This window comes from Malurus melanocephalus, unplaced genomic scaffold (genome assembly GCF_030028575.1).
Source record: "Malurus melanocephalus ecotype Western Australia unplaced genomic scaffold, MMel_1.1 scaffold_98, whole genome shotgun sequence".
NCBI classification, from domain to species: domain Eukaryota; kingdom Metazoa; phylum Chordata; class Aves; order Passeriformes; family Maluridae; genus Malurus; species Malurus melanocephalus.
In genome coordinates, this window is record NW_026623330.1 from 144,600 (window position 1) to 168,081 (window position 23,482).

Here is a 23,482-nt window from a genome sequence, read left to right on the forward strand (position 1 = left end):
TGGAACAGGAAGAGATTTAAGGAAATGGATTAAGGACATTATCAAATGTCTCACCTGCCCTGAAGGGTGTGCAGGGTTCTACTGGAGCTCAGGGTGCCCTGGTTTCCAGCCTGGGAAGGAGCAGGTGATTTCCCTATGCAGGAGCAAACTTCTGCTTCCCTGAAAACACTTCCCAAGTGCTCAGAAGTTCCTGAAAATTCTCCTGCAAAGTTAACTTTAATTTCATCCCAGCAGCAGGAGTTTTGGGGATTTTATATTGCTTTTCTGTTTTCTTTTTTTTTTCTTTTTTTGATCATTATTTCTGCATTTTACTGACTGCACATTTTACAACTTTTGTCCTAATAAACCCATCTACTTTAACAACTATTAATCTGAGCATTTTGAAATCACTGTGGACATTTCCCACTTGCTATTGAACGCTTTAGGAATCATAAATGTGACATGATGTAAATCTATAAATGAAATATTACCTTTCCCATAAAATCTGCATGGATTTTTTTTCTTTGGTTATTTTATAGTCTGTTCTCTGTGGTCATTTTTGAATCATCAATGTCTTTATCCTTGCCTCCTGAATATAAAAAATTCTACTAATTATTGAACGATCTTTCTAAGTTAAGCCAAATAAGGACTTAATGACTTCTCAGATTCAAGACTTCATCCATCTAATATTTCATACACATATTTTAAATGYTGCTCATTTAGCTGAAATATCCTGAGAATGGCCATAAATTGATGTCATTTTCTCTTCCCATCTGTAATCTGGAAGCAGAAAAAAATAAATTACCTTGTTTTTTCTCTTTCATGAAGATGGTAGAGGACAGATACATTTCCTACCCTCTCTTCTCAAGCATCAACATCCTTTAGCACCACAGGTCTTTTTAAGTTGTGGTAACCTTAAATCACCTCTGATTATCATGCTGAGTAAACTTTGWGAAGTTTAAAACTTGAGGTGAGCACAGACTGCTGCAGGCATTTCTTCCAAAATAGTTGAGTCTGGGGAAGATTTCTAAGATTTTTTTTTCCTCACCCACAAATTTCAAAACAGGAATTTTCTGTGTGGGGTAATTCATTTCACAAATTGGATTAATAAAACTATTTAGAGACTTTTATTAGTCTTGAGAGGGCAATAAAAAAATAAAAAAATAAAAAAAAGAAAAGGCTTTTGATTTTATTTTTCTTCATGGTATCTACTTTTGAGGTTTTGGGAGGAGGAAAAAGGTGACATAGATCACCCAAAAACRTGGAGATGTCTGGGACAGGAGCCATGATTCCTGCATCTCACAGGAACGGTGATTGATGGACTGAGCACAGAGATGTTTCACCACAAGAAATGGGGAACTGCAAAWATCTGCCTTGGCAGGGACTGTGGGCTGGAGCTGACAGAATCGTGGCACTGCTGGGGTGATGGACCCACGGCAAATTCACACCACTCTAAATGAGAGTGGAGCTTGACTAAGCACTTCTGAAAGAAAAAAAAAAAAAACATGATTTTCTATCAGTGTTTCCCACAAATCTCCTGGTGCTTTTGGTGTTGCAGCCAATTATCATGAGAATTTGCACGGTGGATGTGCCTAATGTGATTATTTAATGGCAATGTGACCTAAGCAAATGGGAGAGTCCTTCAAAACGAGATTTAAAAAAGGTCAGCAAAGTCTTTAACATACTAAACATTCCCTAAATATTTTGGTTTGATGGGATAGCAGGATACAAAAGGAGCATTTCTAGGTGAGCTTGATGTCTCAGGTGATATCTGCACGTAATGCATGGAATTAATGGGAATTCCAACGGGATTGTGGGACCTTGGGCTGCTCTTTCCAGCAGCTGCTGTAACCCAGGGGGRTTTTGTGATTTAGGATCAGGAACAGGACCAGGAACACCCCTGACTGACCTGCCCAGGCCTGGGGAGATAATTCTGTGGTTAAGACACAGAATTATGTGATGTTGAGGTTGTAGATGTTGAGGAACATGTCACCAAAATGTCACCAAAACCTTTCCAAACCCAAAACCTGCTCCTCAGTGGAAACAGGAAAAACAGGGAATCGGGGTTGGCTGGAAACAATGTCCATTTGGGATGAAAGAAATAATAAAGTGAAAAGAACTGGTCAGTAACCAAAAGAACTAGTCAGTAACCAAATCAGATGTTTTAAGGATCATATAATGCTTTAAACCATAGAAAGATGAGCTGGCATGTATGATTGTTTGTACTATAATTAACTAATAAATGTACTTCTTTTAAGTCCTTCTAGTCAGATTATTTTGACAAGCCATTATAACAATATTTTATAATATCCTTCAGATTGGAGACTATTCAATAGTATCACTATCAAAATTAAAAAGTTAATTAAGACAGGCCTGGATCCAGCATATGGAGTCTTATGAGGAATAAGAGCATGTGGAGAAAATGAGAATCTATTCAAATCCACAGAATCACAGAATTATTCAGGGTGGAAAAGACCTCTAAGACTGACCCCAACCTTTGGCTGATTTGCCACCCTGTTGTCACAACCAGAGCCCTGAGTGCCACCTCCAGTCATTCCTGGGACGCCTCCAGAATGGTTTGGCAAAGTTAATTTAATCATCACCAGCAATAACCAAACCAGCTGACCCTCAGCACSGTCCCATTTTAAAAACAGAAAGTCTGTTCTGTTATAGAATGAGTGATTTTTGATTCTTATTTTTCTTGTACCCTGTTGCATTTTTTCTACTATATTTTAGGATTCCCCAAAAACRTAGAATGATTTTAAGTGGATAAGTGCAGTAAATGGGGAGGACCTGAGCTTTTCAGAGCCTTGAGGTTTCATCCAAACTCCTTTGTGAATAGCAGGGCCCAAAGCTTTCTTTCCATCCTTTCCAGTGGGACCTCAGGTAAGGAATGGGTTTCATGTTCTGTTTTTCTGGCTGATGAAAGGCTGCAGTGTCCACCTGAGTGACCCATGGCACARAAATGATGGTTCATGGTCCTGGTCAGCTTCTGCAGAGCTGGAATTGAAGCAAATTTAGAATATTTCCTACTGTCCAAACACTCTTTTGCTTTTTTCTTGGACAGCTGTCTCATTACCATTAGAGATTTGGTTATTGAGGGCCAGAGCAACGACAAATATTCCCAAAAATGTGATTTTTTATGCTGAAAACATGTTCTAATTKAAAAGGTAAAAAGTAGGCAGAAAATCTTGCTCTGCTGTGAGCTGAGCAAACTCGATGTGCGCATAGAAATTCTGTCTCATTGCTTTCATGTGCTTTGAAGGGTTTTTTCTCTCTGTGCTCCATCACCAGAGCTGTGCTCCTGAGCTCGCTGCCGTGTAGGAAAAAAGAAAGGCACAATCAAGGGGCATTCTCTGCTCAGAACTGGGTGATTTTGTGCTGAACGCAGACAGACATTTAACATCATGATTTTTTTTTTTAAAGTATATATTTTTAAGTATTTTCTTTCTAAGCTGCTTTAGAATAAATTTCTTCAAATTCCACTTAAAATCTGAATAAATATGCACAGATTGGAGCTGAAGATTTTTTGCTATTTCTCTTCTTGGGATATCAAAGGTGTGAGAGGGAAGTGTTTGGCTCAGAGGATTCCAGGACAGGGAAGAAGGGATGCCAAGACATCAAACTAAGTGAAACTTTCTGAAATTAAATCCTTCAGGTCAAATTAGAGACGTATCTGTCAAGGTATTCTTATCACAYATAGAAGAGCTAATTTAAACACCATTATGAAAAGTTAATTAAGCATAATATGCAAAAAAACCCGAAGTATGAAACTAAAGGACAAAAATTAATAGTGCAGGAATGAGATTCATTCAATTTTAAACTAATGGTTTTTACATGATCTCCTCTGTTAAAGCACGGGCTCATTGGGGGACTGCAGGATGGTAAATTTTATCAGGATTTAATTTTGTTTCATTTAGACCCGAGTTCTGTGATAACATTTACCGTAGAATCCTCAAATTAGGTTAATGAGGCATGTCAATTTTTGCTCATAAATCATTCTTAAGGACAGGCTTGGGACTCRAGGTGGGTAAAACACATTAGGTGGGTAACACCCATGTTAGAGTGATGTGTTTGGGAGCCCTGATTTGGTTTGGACAGCACAGGAGCTGATGGGGCTGCTCACAATGTGTTTGTGAAAGGCCACAAAGGCAGGAGTGGAAACAGCCCAGGATTTGATGAGGTGTCCCAGGATTCAGCAGGGATGACCATGACCCAAACCCACAGTGTGGGAATTGAGGAATCCCTTGGGAACGATGTCTGGAACGTGACCTGGCTGTTCTTCACAGTGGTGGAAAAGAGATTTTGTGTGAAAACCTTCATCAGTCAYTTGGTTTCACCTTTGCAAACCTTTTCCAAGAGTCTTGGCATTGCAGGCAGTGTCCTTCTGATGCCTCAGGATTTCAGTTTCTCCATTTCCATGTCTCTGTACCCCTGKGATTCTTCAGTGTTTAACTCCAGACTCCACAGACAGTGCTGAGCTCCTGCTCTCCCATTTTCACACAAAACAATTCCTCTGCAGCCCCAAACTCAAGGACACCTCCCTGTGCCAGGCCCCAAGAGATGGAAACAACAGAGAATTGGGGGAGCCAAGTTGGAGTTTTTGACTGCATTGGCTGCAGCTGCAATTGGAGGATTCAGCCCCGATGTGCAAATGGACAAAAGTGAGATAGGGTGAAAAAGCCGTGAGCCATTGTCCATTGTGGGTGCAGCCCCTGGCTGGGCTGGGACTGCCCTGGATGGCCTTGAAGGCTCTGCCATGAACAGAACTGCTTTGGATTCTCTAAGTTTGTTCAGCCTCACGTTTAGATTAGCTGGATTCAGACATCACTTCAAAAAGTGGATGACAAGAGAGGACCTTTTGAGCTGCAGGTGTCCCCCACAGTGACAGGCGTGTCCTATTTATTAATTTGTCCTTTGGACAATTAACACATCCACCCAAACCCCCTTTCACCAGAAGCAGTTTCTTTTCCTTGCTGGCACAGAGAATTGTTTCCCTCTCTGCTGGAGGGGGTGCTGCCATCCTCCTCCTCTCTCCCAAAATCAGGTAACCTTGTTCCAAAGCTGCTGAGTGATGGCAGTGCACTTATCTGCCACATTATTTACAAATCTCAAGAACTTAACAGCTAGAAAATGATTAGTTAAGGGACATCATAAATCTTCTCCCAGCCCACACAGCGAGCGTGCTGGCTGTGATCCAACCCTTGCAGCTGGCCAAAACACATTTTTAATGTGACCCAGAAAAGGGGAATGTAAGTGGCTTTTACGTTCTTTCAGCATGGAAAAATCACCAGTTCGACACGTAGGGCACCCCATGGYGCAGCTTGTGGCCTCAGGGGCTGCTCCAGGAGAAAAGGAACTCCCTGATACTGTGATCAAACAGCATCTTGGGCAGATTCTGGGGACTGGGGAAGGGCTGGGGCATGACCAGGCTGACAATATTTCACCAGAGAATAAACTCACCCTGATAAACAAGTCAGCAAGATTGATGGGACGGGGTAATAAAGCCAATTTAATGACCTGTAGCTGGAGCAAGGGATCTGATATATATTTCTGACCCGGCATAAAGGAATATTTATTTCCTCACAGAACCTTCTCTGGCCTGCAGTTGCAGAGGTGAGGTGTGGTGTTTGTCAGTGTGATTTATGCAGTGGAGAATGTTCTTTCCAAAGGTGGCATTAAAGGAAGTGCCTCTGGATTGGGGGTTCCACTGATTTTGGGGTAATTTTGTCATCTTCTGAGGAATCTCCAAGGCACATTCAAATTCTAATAGACGGAGCCCAGTGGATTCCCCAGACAGTAAATTTGGTATCTGACTTATTCATCTCTCTATTGATTTATCTGTCTTGTTTATCTAATCAGCTTTATCACCTGAATCTTTTAAAATCCCATTTCATTTAATCCACCTTTGTTTTTTCTCACAATCCTGCTGCTSTGTTATTTTAGCGGGGAAGCTGGGATCAATACGTGAAATGGCAAAGAGGAAGAAGSATTGATTTTTTCATATTATTTTATTTATTTTTAATTTCAACTGCTTTTTATTTTATCCTTTGTCTTCTGCATTTCTTTATTGTTAGAACACCGGGGAGAGCTCATTGATGTGTTGGTTTTTATTTTTATTTTTTTCCCTCTACATAAATTTGGAGTTGGTAAATGCTGGTATTTAATGAGACAATTGCCAAGAGCCAGCAGGGCCTGATTTTTCTGTGTTTTGTGGTAGCTCCATTAACTGCAGCGATTTTGCAGCCCCCCTTGAGGAGCTGTGGCTCTAAGTGGAACATGCTTTTGGGGATGCTCAGAGAATCAAGATTTGCCTGGGATGGATAACGAGCAGAGCACATGGGGGTGAAAACGTGGGCGTGCACAGAGATAAATCCATGTTTTCCGCGGGTAAATGGGCACAAAGAGGGAAAAGCAGGGTGGGTGCTGCTGTGACAGCTCCTGTGCTGTGGGGTGAGCTCACAGGGGGTGTGCAGGGAACTCRTGTCCCATTCATGGAAYCACAGAATCACTCTGTGCAGCATCTGATGYCTCAGKATTTCAGMTTCYCTATTTCCATGTCTCTGTAATCTTRYAATTCTTCACTCCMGACTCCACAGACAGTGCTGAGCTCCTGCTCTCCCATTTTCACACAAARCAATTCCTCTGCAGCCCCAAACTCAAGGACACCTCCCTGGGCCAGGCCCCAAGAGATGGAAACAGCAGAGAATTGGGGGAGCCAAGTTGGAGTTTTTGACTGCATTGGCTGCAGCTGCAATTGGAGGATTCAGCAAATCCCGATGTGCAAATGGACAAAAGTGAGAAAGGGTGAAAAAGCCGTGAGCCATTGTCCATTGTGGGTGCAGCCCCTGGCTGGGCTGGGACTGCCCTGGATGGCCCTGAAGGCCCTGAATGAACAGAACTGCTTTGGATTCTCTCAATTCTGTCCTGTTTCTGGTTTAGATTACCTGGATTTCAGCATCACACCAAACACCCCCTGATCCCTGTCTGAGGGCACTGCCCAGGGCTCTCTGCTTCCCCTGCTCCCACCCACCATCCCTGGAACACCCCTGACCACCTGGGTCCATTCTCTTTAGCTCAGAATTTGGTGATGTTCTGGGCTGCTTCATCTCTCAAACAACCCGAGAGTCAGTGAAGTGCGGGTGGGAGGCTCTCCTGGGGCACAGCCCTGCTGAAATTTGGAGATTTGGGGCTTGCCAGGGACAGTGCTGAGGCTCACTTCACCTCTCACCTGAGCCCTGAATTCCTGCAGAGCTCACTCAGCCCCTGCCCAGCTCCTCGGGGCTGGGATTTCCTGATCTGGCTCATTTGGAGTCTGTCCTGCAMACCCTGCACACCCCCAGGCTCCCTGCAAGAGCTCCTTAATGATGTTTAYTCCTCTCAAAGACTCTTCAATTTAGCCAGCCACGGCACAACGTGATCCAGGCGCTGAAAATGAGAGCTAAAAGCACTCAAATTGGAAATAAAGGGCCAGCTCTTCAACGGTGGGGGTAGTTAATCACTGGCACAGTTCATCCAAATGTAATTCCTGTTTTCATGGAGCTGTTTGAGAGAGGTGAGTAATTCTCACCTAAAATATGGGAATGTGGTAAAAATCCTAAAGGAGTTCTCCCAGCTCCCCAAGGACCCTCAGGGCTTTGTCAGGGGTCACACAGAGTTGTGAGTGCCTTGTGTCAGGCCAGATCCTGCTCTTTGTCCCCATTTTGGTTTTTCACAGACAGGTGGTGGGTGCTGGCAAGAGGTGCAGCCACATTTTCATCCTTCAAACCCCCCCACTCGAGGCTTTGGTGCAGRATCCCCGAAGCCCTGCTGTTTGTTAAAGCCCTCATTGTGGGAGACAGGGAGGTGTGAGCTCCTCTTGGCTTTTGCCATCAGAGATTTATGTTTGTGTTTATTGAAAAACTCCTCTCTAAATACAGACTGAAAGATGCAGTGTGAAAGAAAAACCCAGCGCCAGAAGTTTTCTGCCTTCCTAATGCCACTTCAGAACTGCTGCATTAATGTATTTACTTAAGRAACACATCACTGTTTATGTTTTTTCTCACCTTTTCTTACCCAAASCTTTTTATTTTCCATTTATTCTCCCGCCCCGCAGCACAATGCTGGCTGTTTGTCAGGTACAAGTCTCTGCTGCTGGAATAATGCACTATTCATTGCTGGAAGCCTGATAATGGGGRAAAGATCAGCTCCAGCTGAAAGTGGGCTTGGCCTTGGAGAGTTGAGATGTTCTCTAATGAATGCTTTTTGTGTTAGTTTTGAGAAAGGGGGGGGAAATAATTTGAAGAAAAATATTCCTCGGCTGTTGCTGATGTGTTTTCTGGAGGACACGAAGCTCTGGAACAAAATGCTGATATCCAGAGCAGAATATCCAAACATTCTGTGCAGCTGCTGTTCTCTTCCTTCCCACCACCCTTTCTTGTCACTCACACTGGAAATCCTTACTCACGTGTCCTTTTTGCTTCTCCTTTTTTTTTCTCCACCCATTCTCTTTTTACTTTGAGCTCGTTTTCAAGGTCTTCCTTACTTTTGGAGCATAAACGTTATTCCACCTAAGTTTGGTTGCTTTCTCCCTCACAACACTTTCCCAATGCATTTGTGTTTTGRTTCTACCAAGAGAAATTTGATTCTATCTTCTTAGGGTCAGCTTTTCCTGATGAGTGGTTCATGTGTGTTCATTGCATGCAAAATTCTGGTGTTCTGTAGAAAACTGTGAATAACATGTATTAATTGGCTTACCAAATATTTTTATTAATTGGCTTACCAAATATTTATTAATTGGCTTACCTGGTGCAGCTCATTTCACTTCCAAATCTCAGGAGAGGCAGCTCCAGCAAAGCCAAAATTCTGCTGCCCTCARGGGCAGGAGAATCCAATCCCAGTCTGTTTTAAGCCAGGCTGGGACTCTGTTATCAGCTCCCTGGATTTTTAACTGGTGTGGAAATGATCTTTTTGATCACACCTGTGTGTGAACTGTGTCAGTCCAGGAGACTCAGGAAAAAAACTTCCCATTTAGAATTAGATCCAAGTAACGCAGGAGTAATAAGATCAATTTGTTCTGGTCTTTCTCTGACTTTCTGATTACTTCCAGCTCTGGCTGGAATCCAGCAGGGATAATTACATTCTTCCTACCTAATTCCCCCAGTAGTTTCGGTTGCATATGGCATTYTTTGGCTCCTGTTGGTTTTTTGTTTGTTGGGAGCCGTTAAACTGTTCTACATTTCACCCCCGAGTTGGCTGCATTTCAAAAACTCAGGAAGTGTTTCATTTTTTGCATTGTTTATAGGGCACCTTGAGACTCATGTGGATTGAGGGTCCCACCTGAACTGAAGAATGTGTTGTTCCATTSCCTGACATAATTCATAACTCAGGGGGTTTAGGATTTTACTGATAATGTCGCCACAGGATTAGTGGGGTGGGACGGGAGCTCTGGAGACCAAACAGTCCTTGCTTGGAGCAAAGTGAGCTGGGGTAGGATGCTCAAGATTGTGCTGGATTTTGCATATTTCCAAAAAATGCCCTCCTGTTGCAGGGCTGGACCCCTCACTAGCGCTCATGACACCTCTGGCAGGGCACAGAAAGTGTTTTCAATCTGCAGGGCGTTTTTGTTTTGAGTCTTGTTGTATCCTCTCTTCCACAGCTGTTCCTGTGGTTCTCTCCCAGATCCTGTTATCCATGGTATTCCCTTCTCCAGGAAAGCTATTTTTGTATCCCACTGACAATGGTTAAAACTGAGAAACTTGATAATTTTTGTCAATTTTTAGCCAAATGCCCTGCGTTTGGACATTCATCGGGAGCAGAGGAAGGCGTTAACGTTACACAACAGAAGAAAACACAAAATTTAGCGCTGCAATGAAACACTCCATAGAATCATGGGATGGGATCATAGAAAGGGTTGGGCTGGAAGGGACCTTAAAACCACCCAGTTCCACCCAGTTCCCACTGGGCCAGGTAAGCTCAGAGCCCCATCCAGCCTGRCCTGTCAAAGGACACTCTACCTGACCATTTCAATGTAGAGAGACCTTGCAAAAAATAAATCCTTTCTGTTGTTTCAGCATTTCAGATGGGCTCACAACTGGGTAAAACCCCCCTCTTTTAACCTTAACAGTGTTCTGAGTGCTCACTTTAAATTGTTTTTTGAGTGAGACCTCAGCACAAAAGGCGAATTTTCCTTTCCAGCAGTTCGCTGTCCTCAGAGCCCCATGTGCACCACACTTTTTACTCTCCAGGAAAAAACTTGCTGGCTTTTTGGCTCAGCCAAGGCATTTCCCCACCCTTGCCTGGTTAATGGCACCGTTGAGCAGTGGCCTCGTCCCTGCTGGGTGTGAGGGCTGGAGAAAGCAGCTCCTGCCTGGTGGATGCTCCCGTTTTCCAGGGAACATCACCCTGACTGCAGCCTGGAGATTTAAGCTGCTCCCTTAATAGCTTTGCTGTAATCCACACTTGTCACTGTGCTGTGTGGCTGGGAGGCAGGTATTAAGYATTAATAAACCTGCTATTTAGCTCGGCTTTGCAAGCTGGGGAAGATGGAGATCCTTATTTGTCAAGGCRTTTAAGAGCGTGTTAAAAGTCCCATTAAAATCGTTTCAGCCTCTCACACGCTCAGAGATAAGGCTTTATCTAGGCTGAGACCACTGCTCAGTGCTTGACAGGATGTAACCCTAAATATATTGTCTCTGTGTTTCCACCTGCTCTAGACATGCACGTTAAATAAATCAGTCAACCCTACAAGATTGCAGATTGCAATAAAGCATTTAGCATCAAAAAGTCTTGTAATAAAGCATTTAGTATTTAAAAGCCTTAACTTTATCTTGCACAACTATCCTGAAATCTTACAGTTATTAGGTAATTAATAAATTTAGATAACTAACTAATTTATATTGCTTGCATATGGCATAGGGTGCCCGTGGTCTGTGGGATTGAAATTCCACRTCTCTTACTGACAAAATGCAACACATATTAGGATCAGAAAAATGTTTTTTCACCCCTCTTCCCCTCCAAGAAGAAAAAAAAAAAAAGAGAACTCAGAAAATAGCAATATAACTCAAGAAGACAATTGAAAGAAAAAGTAGATATTGCTGCAGAAGTGCTCAGTTATTTTGTGAAGTGACACCGTGCTTTTACCATGCAGCAGTCGATTCATCAGTCATTAAGAATAACACAAGCACCTGTTCATTCGTTCCTTTTGAAAAAAAAAAATGCTTTGCAGGCCAAGAGAAATAAATGTGAGGCAGGATTGAATGGAACACTCCCCCACCAGCTCGTGGGGAAGATTTACAGGAGAAATCCCTTCACTTATTCAGGTGGAGATCTCAGTGATTCTTCCCAAGGCTGGAGCCATCAACAAGGGAGACACTTGGACACCAGGCAAACGCAGCTCACAGCTCTGAAACCAGGCTGGGAAATCCAAAAATGCCCATAAAATGCCCCAAAACASCTGCCTGAGCAGATACCTCAAATCCCATAAATTGTGCAGCAGGAAGGAGGGAAGGAGATGAACCTTTGCTGATTCGTTTCCTCGTGTGCAGCGCTGCTTTGGGGTTGGACCTCTATTTATTTTATTTATTTATTCTGCATTTTGAATGCAATCCCTCCAGATAATTCACTGAAACAGCAGTGAATCAAGTTAAAAACCACACAGCCCCTGGTTTGTCTTCTCAACCAAGTTTTCCCAAAATTGTGAACTTAGGGTCTCACTTCAGGGAGACCATTAATTCAAACATTAGATTTGTCCTTGAATACTGATTTTAAATCAGAGTTTGCTGAAAAGTGCCACAAAAAAGGCTGAAGCCTGAAAAATGAGGTAAATTAATTAAAAACTGCTTCCTCTTAAAGCAGAAAAAGTTCTTTGCTTCATTCAGAACCTGTGCCTGTAATTTTAATTTCCGGCTTTCCAAACAAACTGTGTTATCAGAGTTTTGAGTCTGCTGAGCTGGGCTGTTTGTGATGAAGATAACACTTCCTGACCACGCACTTGACTGCAACAAAATAACTAAAGCCAATACATTTGAATAAGGAGAAAATTAATGATGTTATTTACTGCTTCTCATTAAGGGTATTAAAACAGATGTGCATCAAGGAAAAAAAAGATTAATTAATAGAGGCCAACAAGTGCAACATTTAAAATGAAAGCAATTTAAAAATATTCAGTTGTGAATAGCTTGTAATGGAATATTTAATTAAAAAAAAAGCAACCAATTAAAAGAGCATGGAAAAAAATTAAATTAAATTACAATCAACCTGATGACATCCAGCAATTAAAAGCCTAAACTGTAGGTCCCATCTGCTTAATAAATATTCTATCAGAAGAGTGAGGTGCAATAATTTGAATGACATGGGTTTAAGAATTCAGCCATCAACTTCCTGGCTCTTTCTCAGGCCTCCTCAGAGAAGATGTAATGTAAAAAAAACAAACAAAAAAAAAATCTATGTATTCTAGTTGAATGGCTCTGTATGAAACAAGAAGGGTTTCAGCTCCGTGGTAGATGGTGGGGTGGTCTTAGGGAAGATATCGAGCTCTGCCTTTTTGTTACTAAGAAAAACTTTCCTGAGGGGAGTAGAATAAAGTTAAATCATGGAATAGGTGAGGCTACAGTGACTTTTGGGTGGGTGATGCTGATACCATGGACAGGCTGGCAGCCTGAAGGAGGGTAGGGCAGTAGAACCGGGCTGGGGGGGTTATAAGCCATATTTGAGAAGTAAAAAGGTCAACAGCCCTTCCATGAGGCCAGCATTAGCTTGGAAATCCATTTCTTCCTGAGGTSTAATCAGAATAACCAGCCCTGCAGTATAACCAGAAAGTTTCAGGCTGTTTTACGCAATGTTTTCTGTTTATGTGTTCTTTTCTCTGCCCTGACCTTGGACATGAGGTTGGTGTCAATAAAGCATATTTTTCTTCTCTGTGAATCCTTCAGTGTTGGCGAAGTCTGGTTTGGTTCAGTTTTTCAAAACTTTTGGGTTTCATTTTCCCACTTTTCATTCTGATTTGACCTCGCAGAATTAGGGCATTAAAATTTCCACAATGAGCAGGTTTTTGATGTGGCAGTTATAAAATCTTTATTACGGAGGGATTATCCTTTAGAACTCATTACTGGGAAATGCTCCTTCAGGTAAAGAGTGTCCCTGTTGTTATCTCTGYCATAATTGAATATTAGCTAACTCCACTTGACAGAAGCGTTGGGAATGCTGCCTGTCACCCATCAATGCCAGTGGAAATCCCATCATTTGCTGTGTGAGCTTTAAAAAAAAGCTTTAAATCCCAGGTTCAGGATTTGTTTCATCATTCCGWGCAGGCACTGAGAGTGGACTTGCATTTAACAAAAAACAAAAATAATTTCTCTTGCCACGTCTGAGACTTTCCTCTGGATGAAAYTCTCACAAGTCATGATTTGGTTGAATTTTGAGTGTGATTTGGTGTGAATTTTTGAAGGAGAGAGCTGCTGGAGGTTTCAGCAATGCACAGCTGGGGAGGGTGACAGCAGAAGCGGGACGTGCTGCTCGAGGCTGTCTCAGCGAATTCCCACAGGTGTCAAAACCACCACCACATCTTCCCTTTGCAGTTTCAGCCGGGATGAAACAAATCTCCGGGGCTTTGAGTGTGTCTGTAGCTCATTTCTTCTCGTTGGAGTAGGAATAAACACTTTGAAGGAGTAGTTCTGACAGGTAAGGTAACGCCACTGAGTGATGGCTGAAGGGATGGCTGGAGTTTGTTTTCATTTCCTTCCTTGTGGGAAGAATGAGGAGAGAGGTGAGGAGAAACAAGGGAGCTTTTAAAAAATAACATCTAATATGTGATTCAGCACCCAGCATCCAAACCCTTACAGTATCTATATAATTCAAAATAAACCAAACCAACATGATCCATAGTGTTCAATAATCCCAGTGCAAGGTCAATTAACCTCGGTACAAACTGCAAACACTCGCAGACACACAACCCCTAAAAACCCTAAAAAAGAACCCCTAAAAAAACAGCCCATGGGCAGATTGAGCAGCATAACTCACATGCTTACCAGTGTGAGTTAATTCCAAAACTTTCTGGAAAGTTTGGGACCCAGAAGCAGCAACAGCAGAATAACAAGCACCTTGTTTTGAGGCTTCAACTGCTTTTTTTACTCCACTGTCTTGATGCTGTTTAACCCCTTGGGATGAGGCAAAGTTTATTTAACTTTTGCCAGATCTCAGGAGTGAGTTGAGGTGGTTTTTCCACCCTTTTCCATGCATTTTCCTCACTTGCACTGCAATTCCTGGCGTGGGTTCACATTTCAAATCAGACACCGCATGAGGCTTTGATTGCTACGTGCAACAAAACAGCAATTACATTATTATGGTCCTGGGCTGAAATCTCAGGAATCKGAGACCAAGGGTGGAAAATGCATGATTTTTGCTGGTTTGCTGGTTTTATTTCCCATGGCCAGGCAGCACAGCGCTTGCAAGGACGGGAGAGCCCAATCTTAGCACTTATGAATGGATGAGCAGCATCGAGCATCAATCCTTGTTAGCAGTTTATCAGTGGTAAAAACAAGCCYCTAGTCACAGATTTGAGCTGGAGTAACACTGGGATTGAGGCTTGCCACAGTGGAAATACAAAAGTGAGAGGAATTTGCTATTAGTTTGGAGGGAACGAGGAGAGTGCACGTGGGCATGACATGAATCCATCAGCTGTTGCAGCAGCATTAATTTGACTTTCTGCAACACTTGGGTAACTCGGATATGAGCCTGGTGTGGAAAATCACATGCACATCAGYTGGACCCTGCCTGCTAAAATGGAATAGCGATTCTTCCTGGTGCCTCAATCAGCTCAAGTGGGTTATTAAATGCAGGCCGGTGGTGCCACGAGCTGCACTAACTGATRCATTTCAAAAACCAGCACAATTCGTCCCAACACCTGCTGGAAACACCCCAAAATGGGTTTTCCAGCTCTCACTTCCCTGTGTGTTTATGAATACGTTTATGGGGGTTTGTTTTCAGCAGAAGGGAGTGGGTTTRTGAATATCCATCCCCATTTCCATGAAAACAGGATTTCAGTCCTACCTGGGGAATAGAACACATCTATGAATCTATCCAGCATGAGCAAAGCTGGGGGTGTTGTTTATGGCAGGGGGGGAGTGAGTGTGAAGTGCTTTGATTTAGGGGCATGAGAGGAGGGGCTGGGGGCTCTGAGGGTGTATTTTATTTTGCAGAATTATTTCAGAATACAGAGGAGGAGAGGAGCTGCTCCAAACCCAGTCTTGACTGCAGCACCAACTTCCAGCTCTAATTTACTGCACAGTTCAGCTGAATATTTCACTGTGAACATACCAACGAGCTGATCTTCATCTTCTTGAAGGCACTGGAAACTTTTGTCCACACAGGCCAGAGCCCGTAGGAGCTGATTTATTTGGTAAGACAAGGAGGGAAGGAGGTGCAAAAGAGAAGAAAATATGAGTAATGTTGCCAGATTTTGCCCTCTGGGTCAAGTAATTACATGAAAGCCTTGACTATCTGTTTTCCAAGCTGTATCTCTAATTATCTTTTGCTCATTTGAGTATGTTTGTGCTCATAACCGTGAAAGCCTTAATCTGGAATATTATCATATCATGATCACAAGTTCATGGCGCTGCTCAGAAATCAAATTAATGCATTTCAGCATTACAAATGCTGTATATAAACACAAATACACATCCTCTGGATAGAAACCTKACTTAGGGAGCTCTGAATTCTCAATTTGGCAGCAGCTTGATCAGTTTAGGGTGAGAGAGTCATTTTGGAGCTGTGCCCCAGTTAACCCAGCAGTGCTCCCATTTAATTGTTGAAAGAGTCTCTGAGGAGTCACCTGTGAGAGGTCCCAGAAGCTTTTGTTAGCTCAGTCCCAGAAGAAAGCACGCAGAGAAATGCTAAAGAACCTCCAAAAACTGCTCTGTGAGWCTGYCTTCAAAAAAAAAAAMMMTCTGAAAAMCCCCTCTGAAAAWCCCTGGAGATTCAAAGGGCTGGGGCTGGAGGGAGGGAAGGGGGCAGAGCAGGAGGAGGGGGTGAAATGGAAACAGAACGGGAGCAGAAACACAGCCAGGAGGGGGAATTGGGAGAGGGAGGAGAAATAAAAGCTTGATCTGGCTGTGTCAAAGAACAGAGGAGTCAATGAGGAGAGCTGAGAATTTCTATAGACTTCCTAATCTTCAAAGGACTAAAAAAATATTGAGGGTTGGGTGGGTTTGTTTTTTTTTGGTTTTTTTTTTAGCATTTATAACATTATATGAGACAGAGCAGATATAGAAAGTGTTTAGTCATAAAATGAAAATACATATTTTCATTTCTAAAATGAAAATATTTAAAATAAAGTCAAAACAGCACTCAAAGTCTTTCTGAAAAGCACCCAGGTACGAAGACAAGGCTGAGTTTTATTATATTATCCAAGAAAATAAGATTTTGGAGTTTAARCACAGCTCAGTGGCAATTTGGAGCAGAAGGGCAGATTTTCCACTGTGAGAGTGACAACTGCAGAGCCCTGGGAGAGGAGCTGAGCACAGACCCAGAGCATTCTCACAGCAAATCCCCTTGGCACATCCCAGGAAGCCAAATCCCTCATCAGCGTGCCCCCACTTCCCCTTTGCCATCGACATTTCTGCTCTCCAGGGAGTCAGGATGGCACAGCACGCTGCTGTTTTTATTGCTAATCCTGTTGGGAAGGGATCCGTGCTYGACCTTTGGCTCTGGAGGAGATGACAATTAGCAGCTAATCAATAAAGAGCATCKTTGTTTCAGCAGTGCCTTTTCCCTGCAAGTATCCATGCTTTTTCCCTACAAATATCCGTGGTTTAGGTTATTTCAGTGCCCCGAAGGTGTAGAGGCAAAAAGCAGCGCTGAATTTGCTCAGTGCCCAGTCAGATGCAGGTAGTAAACGCTATTTTCAGAACTATTGACTTATTTTCACTTGCCTTAGAGRAAAACAGGCATTCCAGGCTGTCCTGGTGCAGTTTATCCTGTGAAATCCAGCCCTGTGTCAGGGAGGGTGGATGTGAACACCAAATTTATACTGCATCTCACATTTTTTAAATTAAAATCTCATTGTGGTAAATGGTCAAATATGTTTAGGCATTATGCAAGCTGTCACAGTGACATCATTGTGTTACAAAAAAAAGTGCAATGAACAGCACTGAGAGGATGGGGAAATAATCAGAGCTTAAACTCATGTGGATTTAATGGAAGTTTGTGGCATYTGTGTTTTGGCAGGCCCCGAATTCTCAATGGCTCTGGTCTAGGTTTCTCTATGTTGATATTTTGATGGTACTTGTCCCTGGAAAACACTCCTGCTTCAGAAAGTTTCTGTGAGTGCAGAGCTCCCAAAAAAGAAGGAACAATCAAGAACTTGCAATAAGTTCACAGAGGATAAACAACTTTGTAATTAAATTAATTAGTTAAAACCAGTACCAAAGCCCTTCCTGCACTTTGAAAATGTCCCTTCTCTCCCCTGTGGTCTCACATGTGAGGCACAGGTCTGATAGACTGTCACCTATTCATTTTAAGCCATCCCATAATTGAACATGGTGTATGGCAGTTTTAGATGAGAGGTCAATCTAATTGCCAAGTAATTGTCAGAAAATTACAGAAACAATAAAACACAAAGTTGTGCAGTTTGTAACGGGCAGGTTCGGGTTGGTAAGAAATGTTTCTGCATTTAATTGACATTTAACAAAATAATTACAAGCCCTTCAGGATAATTASAATACACATTGTATTTACAAAGTGCTTAAAATACTAGTTGACCTTTAGTGAGTGTGTTAATCAATAACAAACATATAACTTGATATCATGCCAATTAAATGCCCGTGAATTTCGCTCAGATGCTTCAAGGTGAAGATTAAACCATGTTAAATCACTGCCCTGCCACGATGGGCATTYGGCTCTGATGTGCTGCTCCCAGAGAACGCAGGCAAAATATCCYCCAAAATGCCCCAGGAATCAGTTTTTAATTTGCAGCAGGGATTTTAGAGCCTTGCACACACAGGACTCATTCCCAAGCTGCAGAGGGCTGAAGGGGTGATCCCTCTTTTGTACCCCCAAAAATGTCAATGAGTTGAGGGTGTCTGGGTGGAGTGGTGCTGCTCCTGCAATGTCTTCCAACATCCAGAAAAACAGAATCACCTTGGATAGAAGGCATCTTTCACCAGGGAGATGAATATCTTCTCCCAAGATGGAGATATCACSATGTTTTCTGTGTGCTAATGAATTRATATAATAATAGTYARTGYRGAGTTTAAAATTATTTRTKCTRTATTCTGTTTTTCTGTCACACTTGGTGCAAAAGAGAGAGGTGGAAATGTTTGGCATTTGGAATCAAAAGTTGCACATTTTCTGCCACACTTAGTCAGGTAGCTAAAAAGAAGAAAAGGAAAGGAAATACTATTTTTCTTTCTAYTCTTGTCAGAATTTTTCCAAGTTGTTATCTTTAAAAAAAACAAAAATCTATTCCCAACACAAGCGATCTGAGGAGAGAACAGCGACTCGTGTGATGTAAATCAGCATTGCTCCACTAAGCTATAACTGTTCTATTATGTTCAAGAGCTGATCAAATGCATTTGAGAAAGGTGCAGTAAATTAATATGGCCATTCTCTCCCTTTTTCAAGAGTAATATGCCTCTGACTTTGCATAAAGGTCAATGAAGTGTTAAATTGAGGGTGATTAAATACATAGGGAAGGAAATGATTCTGAGGCAGAAGATGTGAATGAGGATGCAATAAAAATAAGGTAATCGTTGAGTGATAAAAACACCTTCTGATATGCAGAGCCCAGGGATGTAGTGGCACCTGTGCAGGGGAAATATCAAACAAAACTCTTTCCCTGCCACGTAATTGAGGTTTCTGTATGGTCCTGTGAAAAGTATTTTGTAATTTTTGGTATTAGCACTGTACCTGGAACTCATAGAGTTAGAAATTTAGAAGAATAAAGTAACTGAGAACTGTTTTTTTAATAATATTATCCTCAGGCCCAGTGCTCCCAGGAGAATTTTTTTTTTCATAACTGTGTCCTTATCTACAGGCTCCTGTCCCTGGTCCTGCCTTTACATTGCCATCACAATTTAACCAGGCAAGATGCTCATCTTAAATTTGCCAAGGACATGCAAATCAGATGGAGTATTTACCAAGTGATATGTAAATTATAACCATTATAAAGCAACTTTTGTTGGGTTTTTGTGTGGAATGGATTTCCTGAGGAAATCAGGAGCTCTGTGTTGCTTTAAGATCCCATGAAATTCCCAGTTAGCACTGGAGGATTTTGATCTGCAGGGTCCCAGAGTGCTCCTACACGAGGTTGTGACAAGGCACACTCGCTTGTAAAATCCATCCTTTGCATTCCAAAACACGGCACAGACAAGAAATCAGACCATCAATATCTACATTACCCTTGTGAAATAAAGCCTGGTTTTGCAGATATTGTCTTCTGAATAAAACATCGCTCCCAAGCTGCAATCTAATCCCCCAACAGGTAAACAGGGAATTCTGCAGCGGGGCTGATGAAACTAAAGCRAGACTCACATCAATAAAAACTGTCCCTAAAATGTTCTTAAAGTGGAGTAGCACACCTTGGGTTTAGAATACACAGAGGCAGGGATTTACAGTCAGTGAGAAGTGGATGATGAAAAAGTYGAGAGGTTTTATGAGCCCTGAGGCAACAAAATGCCAAGATATCAGTCAGGTTGTTTGAAAAGAAAAGCTCAGAAATCACTCTCCGTGAGGGCTGTTGATTTGCCATGTTAATAATTGATAAAATGATGTACAGCCATCTTAGCTGTGGAATGGGGCTGCCAAAAGCTGTGAAGGTGTATTGATACCTCCTGCACGGCTTTAGAGTGAAGATTTAAAGTGTCACACAGGCACCCCATGAAATGTTTTATGCAGAAATGAGCTACAAATTATCCATTGAGGAAGAGCTCCAGTGACCTGGTCTGTAAGCACAGTCCTAAGGGTGACATTTCTCTGTTTTTTGCAATTTTTCCCGGTTTCTGAATTGCATCACCTTCCATTTGCCTTTTCTGAGCTTTTGGGAGTCCCATCATTCCCATTCCCACAGTTTTGGAACATCTGGGAGAATGGGAACAGGGCACAAAGAGGAAATCCTCTTATCTGCTGGCTGGAAAACTTGCCTAAGAACTTGGATTTCTTTTTCCATAGCCTGTAATTTTTCTTATATCCAAATTTTGTCCAATTATTGACGTTAAGGACCGTGTGACTGMCACAGACCAAAGGGGTGTGAGGCTGCAGGGGAAAATATCAGTGAATAAGAATAAAACCAGGAGTAAATTAACCATGGTGGGAATTCACCATTTCATTCTTCCTTGCACTGCAGATGAAGGGTCTCAAGAGGARCAATTTCTTCAATCCCAGACTAAGTGGAAGTCAAGAAAAGCTGAAGGAATTTAATATGCCAGAAATAGATCAATGGCTGCTTTAATATGRCTTCACGTCAGGTTTCTGTTTAGTTTCTACCTAGAAGCCAAACTAGAAAAGACAAAGCTTCCTTTACAATTCTTTGGAAAGAAATATCTGTGCATTGAAAAAAAATGGAGCAGTTCCATCAAAGTGAGGAAAAGGATTGAATGAGGCTTTGTCCCAAATTTTAAATGTCCATCACTGTGGMACTGTGTAATCTGCTACAAGAGCCAGAGGAACTTTTACAGGCATTTTGTTCATCATATACAGGATTGTTCTTTTTTCTTTTTTTGTCTGTCTAAAGTGAAGAGCTACAGTCTCAATTTTATTTTTTTTTCTGAATTGCTCCCATATTCCTGCTGAGTCCTGGGGGAGGGTTACCACTAARAATTCATCTTTTCCTGATTTCTCCAAGCAAAAGGACCAAACCCACCAAAAAAGGGACAGTTTCCTTTTTTAAAAAAGGAAATGTGCTACCATGCACATTTTTTGTTAAGTTACAAGAATCAAGTTTAAACTGTTACTCTGGATTGTAATAGTTCATTTTTTAACAAATATAGTAGTCCCTGATTTGGTTCTGACCTTCATTCACTGAGATCTCTAATTTTAATAAATCATGTGTTAGCACAGAGTCCAGATTAATGTGAACTGATGGCTTTTGCCATAATTACTGATACTGGAAATACTCTACTCAACCCCCCACCATTTGATCGTTATCATTAGTGATTATTTTACCTCCTTTACTCGCACTGCCATAGTTTCTCCAGGCTTATACATTCMTGGGAGATTTCAACATTAAAAGGTTTGGATAGTGGGTTCAAGATGGAAATATCTGGTAAATTGWGTTATATTTTTGTATTCCTTTCATGTCCTGTGTGGAGGGATTGCACAGACCGTGTGCTGTTTGATTCCTCATGGACAGTACCAGAGTGAAACCACAATTATTTGATTTTTCACCTTTGTCCTGTGAGTGCTCTGCATTTCCAAATGTAGATTTTCTTTCCAAAGCACCCTGGGATCTGTTTCCCTCCYCATTTCCTTCCTCCCACTCCATCAGCTGCTCAGAAACACCCACCCCCCTTTCCTTTCTGGGAAYCTGCTGCCTCATTTGGGCTTTTGGAGGCATCTGGAGGAGCCAGCAGAGCTCRCATCGATTTCAGCAGCAGTTTGAGCTCACAGTCAGGGTTTTCTGGGCATCCCCTGTGCCCTTAAACCTCAGACCTCGTGGCCCTTTGTCACTCAGGTGTCACAAAGCCATGGGTGATGTGGCTCTGCTCTTTTCCAGTGTTCCCCCGTAGGAAGAGACCCAGTGTTGCTGATGGTCTGGCAGAGTTTGGGGTCTGGGCAGGTTTTGGAGGCTTCAAATTGTGAAATACTGAAGGGATTAAAATACGAATGTGGGGAATTTTTTTCAGAGATTGATCTACTCAATGCCCAACCAATTAACAGGGTAAGGTTGGTGAATGTGCAAACACGGCACTTTGCTGAGTTTCTAAGTGAATTTACTTCAATAAATAAATTCACTTTTTAAATTGTAACAGGTTCTTTGGGGCTTTAATTTTTTTGTGTGTGTGTGAACTTTTATTTGGGTGACATAAGCTGAGCAGATGTTTCAATACAGAGTGAACAGAAACAAGCCATTCCTCRGTCCAAATTACCCTTATTTTTAGTATTTACACCATCCCAACCTCCAGGACAAATCCATTTCACAATACAAAAGAGAATGAAAGCTTCAAATGAAAAGTTTGTTCCCTGCTTTGCATATTAAACCCTTAGTTTAAATTCTGCCTTTTCCACATGGCATATATTAAAATAAATGAAAATATATTAGGTCTGATTCTCCTCTCAGCAAGACAGATTTCCCAATTGTGCCATTCCAATGCTTGCAATAATGGCTTTGCTAGCTCAAATTGCATAGAAGAAAAGAAAAAAATCAAATCACAAAATATTTATGTCTCAACCTGTGTGAGAGCCTAATGGCTCACGAGGATGACTGAAACAATGTAATAGCCCATAAAGTGTTCTTTGGCATGAGTTTTTACTTGTTTATTTTATTTAGTGATCCTGTCAAGGCAGAAATATTGGTGGGCCTTGCAAGGGTTTGGRATATTCAGAAATGTTCAGCAAATGTTTTTTTCAGATCTTCCACGAGGAAAGCATTTATTGCAGTTATGTTGGTGACATCCCATGGATCTGTCAGTGGTGCTGTAGTTATGGCAAAGGCACGCTGGAATAAAATTACAGAAAATAAGATGAAAAAATGAAAAGCTCAGCCTTTGTGGCTGCTGTGAGAGCTCCTTCGTGGCCAGCAGATGTCAATGTGGTGATGAACTAAACTCACTGGGAGCCCAAAGCCAGCCTGGCCATGCTCAGGACGAAGGCAGAGCCACCACTCACATCCCCCTATCAGACTCTGCCATGTTCTCCATTTAATTTCTTTGGACAAATCCTCCAAACCTGGTTTTTTTTTTTTGTCCACACGGAATCAACCCTGATTTAAATGCAGTTAAAAATGCTTCCTGACTCCCGTAGCACAGGGCATCTCTTGGCTTTTCTCTTTCCATTTCTCCTCATCCTCAGCCCTGCAGATCTGGCAGGTTTTCCTTTCACCCACGTGCAGAATAATTCATGGAGGCTTTTGTATGCAGAGCTGGCCAGGTTTTCTGTCTGGACTGACCCAGGGAAGTCCCTGCTGTGCTGTTTATTGTGGTTTTTCAAAGAGGGGATGTTTCCCTGATGTTAATGATGTAGGAAGCAGCAGCAGTGAGYGCTGGTTAACACTTTGTAGGTGGATAACTTGTCCTCTGAGCACTTCTCCTCTTTAGTCCTTCACTGTCRTGTTTGAACACTCCATTGATTTTCTTTAAGTTCATCATATTGTTTAGCAGGTTTTGGTTTATTTTTTTTTTTACCTTACATGATGTTTGAGTATTGCTGTATTGATTTCCCAACAAGACATTTTAGTTTCAAAATATTAATGACTCTAAGTGCTGCTACACATGTTTTTCATTTCATAAAAACCATTCAACAGCAGCCAAGGAGCAGAAAACCTTCCTGCCCTTCTTGCCTTTTGTTTGGAGTCATTAATCCAAAGTGTTTGTTA